General features: G+C 33.8%; 1 pseudogene across 1 annotated transcript; it reads right to left on the bottom strand.

Annotated features, from left to right (window-relative positions):
• Positions 1-5,131: 5,131 nt before the first annotated feature.
• Positions 5,132-12,782, bottom strand: LOC149150805 (ABC transporter C family member 3-like; annotated as a pseudogene). Its single transcript, XR_016262921.1, has 11 exons — positions 10,712-12,782; positions 10,504-10,567; positions 10,057-10,296; positions 8,966-9,954; positions 8,689-8,775; positions 7,842-8,543; positions 7,581-7,738; positions 6,276-7,296; positions 6,068-6,131; positions 5,621-5,860; positions 5,132-5,518 (listed from the first exon to the last, which is right to left on the bottom strand). The product of XR_016262921.1 is annotated as an ABC transporter C family member 3-like (transcript).
• Between the last annotated feature and the right edge of the window lie 516 nt (positions 12,783-13,298).

The raw sequence follows: 13,298 nt of genomic DNA, 5'->3' as shown, positions 1-13,298 counted from the left end.
GTTGTCATGAGTGAATTGCATATGAAAGTACTCTATCATGCTATGACAAGATGATGAAGAGGGAGATGGAGAAGGAAATCATTCTAGAAGACGCCTGCGTATTTGAAGATACAAGTTGATCAATCAAGAGAAAACAAAGGGACATCATTTTGCAACCACATCCCAAGACCTGATAACACTAAAGACTCCTCATCTCTAAGCCACATGGAGGTAGAAAACGGATCATTCTCAAGGAGACAAAAAACAAGCAGAAACAAAGAATGGCTTGGCATTGTCATGTCATCATGCAATCCATGTCATCAGTGTCATCATTAGGAGTATTTTGAGGTCTCCGGGGTTTCGATATCCTCCAACCTCCTATACAGCCTACTTCGATGTACCAAACCTCCAATATTCCGATATCACCGATATGCTGACCTTTGGCATTCCGATCCACGATATGTCGATACGCTGACCTTTGACATCTTGTTCTCTGATATGTCGATGCACTGATATGCTGACATCCGACATCTCGTTCTCTGATATGCCGATGCGCTGATATTCCGATGCGTCGATATGCTAGACCTCTGACCATCTGATCTCTGATATGACAATACTCCGATATCCTAAGTGTCGATATGCTGAACTCCGATATTTTGATATTTCATTCTCCTCAAGGCATCACAACCCCAAACTTCAACATACCATATATTTTGATCCAAGAATCCATTTATGAACTTTCGCATATTGTTGGAAAGCTTATTCAAAGATATTTCCAATGGAGAGGGTCTGATATAGGCTTTTAGCCCATCTGTTGCCTACAAAATTGATGTAAAATCTCCGCACCTCGTTTCTCTAGACAACTGAACTCACAACCACCAAGGTGATCATTTTATGGCTTCTTTAGTAAGCTTTCTAATGTGATGATTCTCTACATGAAGCCTACAACTACCATGAGATTCCTCCTGGGCCATCACTGCCAGCATCTGTTGCGAGAGGCATTTAAGCTAGTCTAGTTGACATCAATCTCAACACTCCTTCCAACAGTTAGGCAATGCCAACTACCCAACACATCTTCTCGGCATGACTGTTGACATTAATGGCAACACACTTGCAGATATTTTCACTTGGCCACTGGCCATCTAGACAACACCAATTGTCCAACAATATTATGCCTATGTTTGCAACTAGCCAATATCCATCTTAAAATTTAATCATTGTAATCCAAAGCTAAAATGAATCTAAGTTAGTTTATAATTTTTTGAGTAACCAATAATCTCTTACATCATGGTTATTAAATAATTTCTTAAACTATGCTCATTGTTGGGCTTGTGGAGCATCTCATGTCTTTTTTATGGTTCTTACAAAGTACATATTTTATAATTTATATTTCTTTTTAGAATTAATTAACTTTTACTATTTATAATTAATTTATTTATCTTATGACATTGTAATGTATCACAATATGATATTTTAATGCTAGTGAAGGGTAATATAATATGACACATATATGATTATATGTGATAGCAAATAGATATATATATATATATATAATTCTTGAGATCTTATTTAATAAAATTAGATATATTTTCATCTTAAAGTTTTTACATAAGTATATATACAATGCATGTTAAATTGTTCTTGGAACATTGATTTTGCAACATCTTTAACAATATCTATTATATATTCAAAGAATGGTGTGAAGTGGAATAGATGACGAAAATACGACAACATTTTTAGACACTCATTATTAAAGTTAAATAAAGTTTAACCAAATCACATATCTTTATAGTGCCAAGTTTGAATATATATATGAGGCTATGGGAATCATGTCACATTCTAACTTTGAAATAATTGGATTTAAATTTTTATCATTAGTTAAACATGTTTTAAATGTCAAGTTGCTTGATTATTCTATATGTTTCTTTCTTCAAGTTGCTTCATCATTTTATATGTTTCTTTCATTAAGTTGCTTCATCATTCTATATGTTTCTTTCTTTGTGTCCTTTACTAAAAGTTTCTTGCAGTCTACTGCTTACACATGAATCTATTCATTGATTTGAATCTTTATTGTTTATAAAAGACAAATGTGAAATTAATTTTATTTATAGATATCCCTAGGTTATTATTTATTTTTTTCAAAAATTTCAAAATCCTAATAAGAAAACTTGACACAATGTAATTTGTACATAGACAAATAGAGTAATTTCTCATTTTAAATAAAAAACCTAAATTTCAACCATTAATATATAATTCATTGGTTTCCGTAAACTATATTGTATTATAAAATATTATATTTCAATCATATTTAAATAAAAAATGAAAAACAAATAAATTTTTTGTACAAAGTTAAATTTGAATTCCAAATTGATTTTCAATATGTTTAATTCAAAATATTTAACACAACTAAGGAAACAAAAGATTCTTTTGGTTTTTCTTTTATTTATTTTTATTAATTATTTTTAAAGAATATAACCAATAACTATATTTTCAAACCAACATCTACTTTTATCATTTCATTTTCATTAATCACTTGAAATCACTTATAATAAGACATTGAAATTATAAAATTTACATGTAAAAATTGATATGAAACCAACTTTATATTTGAAATTTTAGTTGATATATATTTCACTACCCATTTAACATTTAAAAAATTAACTGAGATTTGATATATTTAATTTTATAAATTAATTAAATTATCATAATATTAATTGTGTCAACTTATTTGTTTTTTAAATAGAATAAAAATCTTATTATTTTAATTAAAAATAAAATTATCAAATAACGACTTTAAACTTTTAATTCATAAAATTCATGTATATCTGCTTAATAAATTTAGGTGAAAAACCAATAAATCACTTTTGCCCTAAATTTTAAAAGCCAATCTGTACAATATTCTCTGTCAACGTTGGTCTGCAATGCCTCTGTGCTTGCCTCCACCGGCCATGATAGACTCAAGCGTCTAAGTAGAAATGGTATTCCGCTGCTGGTATACAAATATTTGTAAAATAATGAATTCTAACCGACGGAGGTTAACTAATTTATATGTGTAAAATAATGAATTTTGAAACACAAATCGTCAATTAAGTTTGAGTATTATTTACTAACATTTGCACCAGATGTTGCAAAGGAAACGCCGTAAGGCATAAATTGAAGAACACAAATACAACAAAAGAATACTTTGATAAAGAATAAAAATATATTGAACACTCAAATCAATGCCCCATTAACTGGAACCACTTAGTAGACATATCTATCAACATTAGGATTATACACAATGATCAAGAAATTTCCCATATACAAACAACACCTTCCACAACAACCTTTTGTCACATCCACATTTTAAAAAATGCCTTGGAACGTGATTGGAATCTCCCATATTGCCTTTTTCATTATGCAAATAAATCTTCCATGGACAAAAATTTACAACTAATTTGTTATAATCGGGATTATGTTTTATTTATTTCCTTTACAATCTATCACTTTTAAATTTTAAACATGGTTCTCTAGTTTTAGGTCGCAAATTATGTGATAAAAAAGTGCTCATCATTTTCATTATACCTATATTTTTTTCCATTTTGTAAGTATTTAACATTGGCAAGCAATTGAATTTGCAACAAAAACGATCATGAATAACAGTTTTGTGAAAATTATTTATTATTTTTATTAGATTATTTTACAGAAAGTATGGCCAACAATTAGGTTACAGAAAGTATTCCCAACAATTATCTTCTCTCTCATAAAGTGAAATTTAATGCAATCATCATCTCCATCAAATGAATTGTCCGAAGCTGGAATTTGGCCCTAGTTGCCAATTTTAACACTTTTGATCTTTCAATGGTCTTAAGTTCCAAATTTCACTCCACTAAAACCTGAACCCTTAGTAATGATGAGAAAGTTTTAAATGGGGGAGAAAGCATAGTATGAATTCTATAGAAAGTTTGGAATGATCCCTCATTACATTTTAATTGGCATGGAAAGAACATTAAACTAAGGAGATAACTCCCTATACTTTCATAAAAAGGAGATAACTCCCTATACTTTCATGGAATTGTTTTCAAAGTTTCAATTTTAATTTGAGAGCCACTCTTATAATCAATCACGTGCATGCTAAACTTTTCATTTAAACAAGACACAACTTTTCATTTAAACAAGACAATTTATACTTTTCATTTAAAGAAGACAATTTATACTTTTCATTTAAAAAAGACACTTTATACTTTTGTCAGTGAGTGTTGAACTTTTATCATAGTGAATGTATTGAACTTTTATCATAGTGAATTTAAAACATTTAATGGAGTATGAAACTTTTTAAAAGAACATATTTAATTTTTGTGCCAAAAAAAATGTGTGCAAGTTCCTCCCATAGCTAAAGTGAAGTTTTAACTCTGATAAAAATGAAAATTTACCTCAACTAGGTGAATTAGAAGATTTTTTGAAGTTGATGTAGAATATCTTTTTTTATATTGAAAATTTTAATTTAAAAAAAAAAAAAAAAAAAAAAAAAAAACAAAACAAAACTTGTTAAACTGAATATTAGTTAAAACAACCACTCAAACCAATATTTTCATCATTATTCAAAAGAAAAGATTACACAAAATTTTTTTATTGAAAAAAATAATTAAATAAAAAATAAATTGCTTTTAAAGAACAAAAAACCTATGTCTATTTTGTACATCTCTTATTTTTTCTTATATTTTTTTCCCTCTCTTGGGCATATTTGATGGTTAGATAGTAGAATTCTCAAATTCTTACTCATTGAAATATTAGGTAACTTTAAAAGTCTATAACTGCAAAATATTATGAATAAAATTGAGTTGGTTCATTGCATGAAGGAAAAAAACACATTAACAATTAGCTATCACTTATTATTAAGACCTATAAATAACAACACCTGTGAACCTTGACAAGTATAAAATAGCTTGTTTGGTAGAAATGAGAATAAAATGTTGATGTGAATTGGCATAGTATTACTACATATAGAGGTCTGAACTAAAATAGAATCAGATGTGAAACTCAAAATAATAGAATCAAAGCAGAAAAAAGAAGAAGAAAAAGACAAATTAGTTAGAGGCACATTACATCCAACTGCACTGCCTGTACAAATCCAAGTTGTTTGGAGTTCTCCAATATTACCTTGATTACCTTGTTGAAGTGATAAAAGTTACACAGGAAAAAGGGTAAACTCCATTTGTATATAACAAGTGAAAAATCATAACTATCAAAGTCAGTCAAAGTCACTGATAAGAGTTATTGAACTCTTCTTAAGGACCTAAATATAGAATATTATCAGAAAATAATGAGCTTACATGGTAGCTCATAGTCTACTATATTGTATCTCTATATTGTACATTTATCCAGCTTGAGTTTTAGGGAAATGAAGATTTTTCTCCATTCTATTGTAAACCCAATATGACCAATGTCCAAAGCTCTAGTTAAGATATCTATTGGATGGAGTACTTTGAAACAAGTTTTGCAAATGCAAAAAATTTGTTGCTGAGTAGTTTGGATGGATTGTCATACTTAGCAATTTGTCCTGATTCAAAACAAATACAAAGTAAGTAAAAAATGAAATGTGTCAAAAAAAAAAGTAACTGTAACAAAACACTAGAAAATAAACAACTTATAAATATTATACCATCCTTTAATAGGAGAACCATATCACTCTCAATAACAGATGGAATCCGATGTGCTATAGTAATGATTGTGCAGGTAGAAAATTGGTGGCGAATTATTTATTGAATAAACCCATCAGTTGCAGTGTCAACTGAGGCAGTTGCCTCGTCAAGGACCAGTATCTGACTTTGTTTGAGTAGTGCCCATCCCAAACAGACAAGCTGGCATTGACCCACACTCCAGTTTCCTCCATTCTCAGACACTGTACAAGAGATCATTCCATTAAATTCGATTCTCAATTTTCATTCTAAAAAAAAGGGGTCCTAGAGACCAGGTAGGTCTCAAGGACACGAAAAAATAAACAAAACATGAGCACTAAGATGGAAAGCAAATAGTAGAAATAGCTACTGTAAAAGGTTTTATTTTTCTCCTTCAGTTCTTCCATTGAATGTGATAAAGACACACAGACCTGATGAATCAAGTTTCTTTTCTTTTGCCTGTACAATCTCACCAAGTTGGCACTTGTCCAAAGCCTGAAAGCACAAGCAAAATCTAAGTAGATTCATAAACAATAAACTTACAGCAAGATCCTCAAGGAAATATCTATATTCTTCAAGGCAAGAATAATTGGCGCTAAAATTGATACTAATGCTTATAGAATATGAAGCAGAACTAACCTCCCAAATCTCATCATCCAAGCAATCTTCGAGAGGATCCAAATTATTTCTTATAGTGCCTTCAAACATTGTTGGTTCTTGGGGAATAATGCTTAATTTGGATCTTAGGTCATGGAGGCCTATGGATGAGATGTCGACTCCATCAATGACAATTCTGCCCGTTTTTGGTTCCATAATGCAAAAAATGGATTGAATAAGAGTAGATTTTCCACTTCCTGTCTGCCCCACAACTCCCAACTTCATGCCTCCAGGGAAAGTGAATGTAAGGCCTTTCAAGACAAGCGAAAGATGTGGTCCATAACGCACCTGATTGTATGGATTAAATTTATAGATGAACTGACATGCAAATTACTAGCATTGAATGCGTGAAAAAGAGTCTATTTGTATTGAGTTATGACCTGCAAATCAGTTAGACCTATCGTTCCTCTAGATGGCCAATTGGAGTTTGGTCTACAATTCTCTGTAATCACTAGTGACTCACTGGGAATTCGTGAATACTGCATTATTCTCTCTGCTGAGATCATGTTGGTCTCCACATAACAAAGGCACCATATTACCCAGGCTTGTACCAAGTTCAGACTTAGACTATATTTTACTGCCAACCGTGTAGTGCCTGTTAAGGTGCCATTTCATTTACTTTCATATTTCATTATAAAAAATATGTCTAGTCTGCTGAGATCAGTTTAGGAAAAATAATTGTAAGCCAAGATAGTGCTTCTGTACCTACTTGGGCTAATTACATCTTGAGGCAACGAATGAGGAACACCAAAAAGAATGCAAACACAAGATTTGATAGAAAATCCATCCGAATGCCAAGCCACTCATTGGCTCCAACATTGTGGAGACTAGGTCTCATATATATGTCAATCAACTCGAGATTTATTTCCATGAATCGAAATTCCTGGCCAAAACTTCTAATGGTGGCTGCTCCAGAGATTGATTCTCCAAAATGTTGTACGATTGGAGCTCTACAAACTGATGCCAGCTGAGCTAGTTCCCTAGCTGATGTTATGTAGTATTGCTGCATGCAAGGAAGGTCAGAGGAGTTACAAGAATTCTCTTATTACTATAAAAACCCAAAAGCATGGAAACAAAGAAATACAAATAAACTGTTGTCATGATAGAATCCTGATGCAACTTAATCTATTTGATAACATCCTTTTCGATCAGATTATGGGATCCACCTACAGCAAACCTTGAAGTAGAAATCAAACTCTCTTATCGCCAATTTATGTTCCTCTGAGAAAATTAAAATTTGCAATTTCATATTTATTATTATTGAGAAATACAGAGAATACTTGATACCATATACAACTTGCACCCACTGGTATAAACACAATGAAGACCTGCCAAGCAATATGAGACACGACTGCAATGATCCCCAAAAGTTGTATAAATGCAAAAGCCAATTCTCCTAGTTGAGAAGGAATCAATGTGTCCACTACACTCTGATCAGTTGATGCCTGCCAAGAAACAAAGAGCTTGTTACTGGCCCACTAGAATCAAATGATCTCATTCTCTCTCAGGAAAGGTATTAGCCTATTAAAACAATAAATGTCAACTGACCCGATTCAGTATTCGCCTAGATGGAGTTGCATCAAAGAAGGACATTGGTGCACGAAATATACACCTGTGCAGAGTGCTGAAAAGCTGATTAGTAGTTTTAAGTCCAACCAATGAAAGAAGCATAGACCTCATAAGAACGCATAGGGAGCTGCTTCATGTCAAAGCAACATAAACCAGAATGAAAAGGGACTTTCTCATAGGGGAACTCTCATTTTCTTTTGTAGAGGCTTCCGATGTCATCCAGAGGTTACTACATATTTGAAGTAGCTGACTTATTATTTGGGCCATTAGTATTATAGGTATCAAAGTACCATTGTATGTAGCAGTAATGTAAGACTAGTATACCGACATGCTTACCCTGCCTCTCTCTCTTTTTTCTTCTTGTACAAGTTGTGAATTTTTATTCTCTTTATCCAATTTTTCTTTGTGGTTTTCTGGTTCAACCTCTTCCTCTACATCTATTGAGTTCTGAACACCGCAATGCTCCAGTGTGTCACTGGCAGTAACATTTTTCACTGCAGCTGTATTGCCAGGACATGAGCTTTCAACAAATCTCTCTGATGTGTACACTTAAGATTTCTCCATAGCATAAATAGTTTTCAAAGCTTTCTGATGTGCACCAACTAATTCCACAAAATCTGTGCCTGATTGTAAGATGTCATCATATCTGCCAACCTGAGTAATTTCACCATCTCGCATTACCTGTGAAGAATATCATTTACATCAACAAAATATGGATCACTTATCTCCTCCTCTCAATAAATGATCAATAAACCCACTGCCCCTTTACCAGTTACATTGAAAATTTCAATATCACTAGAACAAGAGGAAAGAAATTCAAACATACCAGAATGATGTCAGCAGAGGGTAAAAACTCCACTTGATGAGTTACATAGACTACAGTCTTTGAACCTAGAATACCAAGTATGCATTCCTATAACAAGCAAGTCCAATTTCTTGGATGTTTATGGACATGAATTTGCAGCGGCACAACCAGCAATGTATATTATCCAGACTGAACAATGAATTACAGAGTGCTACTGTAGAGCTTCATCATTCCATCAAAACATTAAAACTAATTAAGTCAAAAAACCTATAGTATGTAAAGGATAAGAGAAACATACTTGGAAAATATGTTTTTCGATATGTGCATCCACAGCACTAAAAGGGTCATCAAAAATATAAATGTCTACATCTTGATATAAAGCACGGCCAATCTGTATTCTCTGTTTTTTTCCACCACTCAAATTTAACCCTCTTTCTCCAATGTCTTTCTCGTCCCCATAAGGAAAAAGTTCAAGATCTTTCTTCAATGCACAAGCATCAAGTACACTATTGTATCTAATAGTATCCATCTACTTTCCAAAGAGAATAGCGTCTTTAATTTTCCCACTTTGTATCCAAGGAGACTGAGGGACATATGCTTTGGTACCACTTAAGCTAACAGAGCCTGATATTTTTGGTATTTCACCTAATATGCAGGATAAAAGGCTTGATTTTCCTAAACCAACAGTTCCACATACTGCAACCCTCATGCCTCTGTCTAGTTGGACATCTAAACCTCTTATAGTTGGACTAGAGGAATTGGAATTCCAAGTAAATATCCCTCCTTGGATTTGAATCGCGAAGTCTGTTGACTCCTTTGATACCTTTTCTACCCCATCGTGTTGCAGCTCTTCCTCCTGCAGAAAGGCCACAGTGTGATCTATTGACACTTTAGTTTGAGCAATCTGAGGGATTAAGCCAGGAAGCATGCCCATAGCTCCCTGAAGTGTCCCATAGGTTGCGAGTGCAGAAAGAATTCTCCCTGCTGTCAAAGGCACTCCTATAAGCATACACGTACCAAAAGTTGCAACAATGATAAATATTGGTCCAACAGAGGAAACAGATGTTGTGATAGCTGATGCGTAAACATATTTTTGTAGCCAACTATATTCTGCCTGCCTCAAAATTTCTAGTTTCCGAAGAAATCTTGTCTCCCAAGCCTGCAATTTTAAGATCCTCATAATTTTTAATGTCTCCGATGTGGCCTTGTACTCTGAAACAAGTTTTGCAAATGCAGAAAATTTGTTGCTGAGTAGTTTGGATGGAGTGTCATACTCAGCAATTTGTCCTGATTCAAAACAAATACAAAGTAAGTAAAAAATGAAATGTGTCCAAAAAAATAGTAACTGTAACAAAACACTAGAAAATAAACAACTTATAAATGTTATACCATCCTTTAATAGGAGAACCATATCACTCTCAATAACAGATGGAATCCGATGTGCTATAGTAATGACTGTGCAAGTAGAAAATTGGTGGCGAATTATTTGCTGAATAAACCCATCAGTTGCAGTGTCAACTGAGGCAGTTGCCTCGTCAAGGACCAGTAGCCAACTTTGTTTTAGTAGTGCCCATCCCAAACAGACAAGTTGGCATTGACCCACACTCTAGTTTCCTCCATTCTCAGACACTGTACAAGAGATCATTCCATTAAATTCGATTCTCAAATTTCATTATAAAAAAAAGGGGTCCTAGAGACCAGGTAGGTCTCAAGGACACCAAAAAATAAACAAAACATGAGCACTAAGATGGAAAGCAAGTAGCAGAAATAGCTACTGTAAAGGGTTTTATTTTTCTCCTTCAGGACTTCCATTGAATGTGATAAAGACACACAGACCTGAGGAATCAAGTTTCTTTTCTTTTGCTCGTACAATCTCACCAAGTTGGCACTTGTCCAAATCCTGAAAGCACAAGCAAAATCGAAGTAGATTCATAAACAATAAACTTACAGCAAGATCCTCAGGGAAATATCTATATTCTTCAAGGCAAGAATAATTGGTGCTAAAATTGATACTAATGCTTATAGAATATGAAGCAGAACTAACCTCCCAAATCTCATCATCTAAGCAATCTTCGAGAGGATCCAAATTATTTCTTATAGTGCCTTCAAACATTGTTGGTTCTTGGGGAATAATGCTTAATTTGGATCTTAGGTCATGGAGGCCTATGGATGAGATGTCGACTCCATCAATGACAATTCTGCCCGTTGTTGGTTCCACAATGCAATAAATGGATTGAATAAGAGTAGATTTTCCACTTCCTGTCCACCCCACAACTCCCACCTTCATGCCTCCAGGGAAAGTGCATGTAAGGCCTTTCAAGACAAGCGAAAGATGTGGTCCATAACACACCTGATTGTATGGATCAAATTTATAGATGAACTGACATGCAAATTACTAGCATTGAATGCGTGAAAAAGAGTCTATTTGTATTGAGTTCTGACCTGCAAATCAGTTAGATCTATCGTTCCTCTAGATGGCTAGTTGGAGTTTGGTCTACAATTCTCTATAATCACTAGTGACTCACTGGGAATTCATGAATACTGCATTATTCTCTCCGCTGAGATCATGTTGGTCTCCACATAACAAAGGCACCATATTACCCAGGCTTGTACCATGTTCAGACTTAGACTATATGTTACTGCCAACCCTGTAGTGCCTATTAAGGTGCCATTTCATTTACTTTGATATTTCATTATAAAATATATGTCTAGTCTGCTGAGATCAGTTTAGGAAAAATAATTGTAAGCCAAGATAGTGCTTTTGTACCTACTTGGGCTAATTACATCTTGAGGCAAGCGAATGAGGAACGCGTACCAAAAGTTGCAACAATGATAAATATTGGTCCAACAGAGGAAACAGATGTTGTGATAGATGATGCGTAAACATATTTTTGTAGCCAACTATATTCTGCCTGCCTCAAAATTTCTAGTTTCCAAAGAAATCTTGTCTCCCAAGCCTACAATTTTAAGATCCTCATAAATTTTAATGTCTCCGATGTGGCCTTCATCCTTTTGTCTTTTTCTTCCATTATTCTCTCCTAAAATTTTTCTTGCAATTTTGCAAGTGGGAAATTCGGCAACATAACTGCAAATGAGGCTGCCAACCCTGAAAATGTTGCCAAGCCCAACATCTGATATAGAATAATGAAGGCCAAAACAAATTGAAGAGGGAAAATCCAAATACTATGCATATAATAACAAAAACATGAAACGTTCTGAACATCTACACTCATGTAGTTGATAACCTCTCCGCTTGTATGCTTCTGGCTTGATTGACTAGAAAGAGACAAGCCCTTCCTGTATATAATAGCTGTCAATGCTGCTCTAACCCTTAAAGTTAACTGATGTTGTTTGAAAAACCCTTGTCGCTGTGACAAAGACTCTAATACCTTTGCCACAAAAAAAGCACAAACGCATAGCCTTGACTTTCAAACTGTTGCTTTCCACCTAGAAACTGAACAAAGGAATTTATAAAACATGTACCTACATATGATGCACAATTCTCCAGTGCTGCTAAGAATGCAGTCAAAATTACTTACTTCCGAAAAGATAGGAGTAAGGCTTTTGCTAATAAGCCTGTATCACCTTTGGCCTCTAGCTGAGCTCTGAATTTAGGGTATAATTGGCCTGTCTTGTCCACCTCTGCAACTTGGGGTACATCATCAATATGCAAAGGGCTCTTATAACCAACAGCAAGGAAAGGACTCATCCAAAAAAATGACAGCCGACTGAGAAGGTTGGTTGTTGCATAAGTAGAGACTGCCTTAATGTTTCCACATTTTTGGGGATTGTCTTTCAAGAGAGGTTCTAGAATGGTCTGTGAGGAGGACTATACACCACTTCTGGCACATTCGCAGGCATCTTCAACAACACCTAACACGAATCTAAAGAAAAATTTCGAAAACGGCAATGGATTTCTCATTGGCTTTTCTTCCTCTGGGGCAGATTCGCCCTCGACTCTTGCAGATTCAATCACGAAAACCATTTGGACGCAGCAGTCGTCATCAAACGATTCATCTCTGAATTTATTTGATCTGAATCTCATTTCTACATTCAGGAAAGCCATGGATGAAATTTCCCCAGAGGTTCGATGGAGCCCGTCTCAGAGGTCTGTCACGACAGCATGGGAAGAAAGAGCAGAGAAGACGAAAAGGGTACCCAGGCAAATCAAATTGTGAACAGTGACAACCACTCAACTACCTTCCCTAGATCGAACAATTAACAATCCTTTAACCATCTAACACATAATCTAACGGCACACAAGGATGACAAGTAGATTTTAGGAAAGTCCATTTCAGAGGGAACGCCTTACGGCGTAATTAATGGTTTGTGTATTATGAATTTTTTATTTTTTATTTTGTTTTTTAAATAATTTCTTTTCTTATAATTCAATTTTAAAGTTAATAAATTTAATTTTTTTAAATGAATTAATTAAAAAATAATAATTTAAATTTCTAAAATTTCAAAATTAATTTTTGATTTTTAAAATATTCAATTTAATATTTATTTTTCTTACCATTTTAATAAACTTAAATAGAATATGTGCAAAAAAAAAAATTGATAAAATCAGTATTATTGATAATTTATTTGTTAAAAGAATAATACTTTTTCTTATGAAATGCATCACATAA

The sequence above is a fragment of the Pinus tabuliformis genome, chromosome 9 (genome assembly GCF_031772625.1).
Source record: "Pinus tabuliformis cultivar Carrire ecotype Pingquan chromosome 9, CPIR1, whole genome shotgun sequence".
Classification (NCBI taxonomy): Eukaryota; Viridiplantae; Streptophyta; class Pinopsida; order Pinales; family Pinaceae; genus Pinus; species Pinus tabuliformis.
This window is presented reverse-complemented; position numbering and strand designations above follow the sequence as displayed.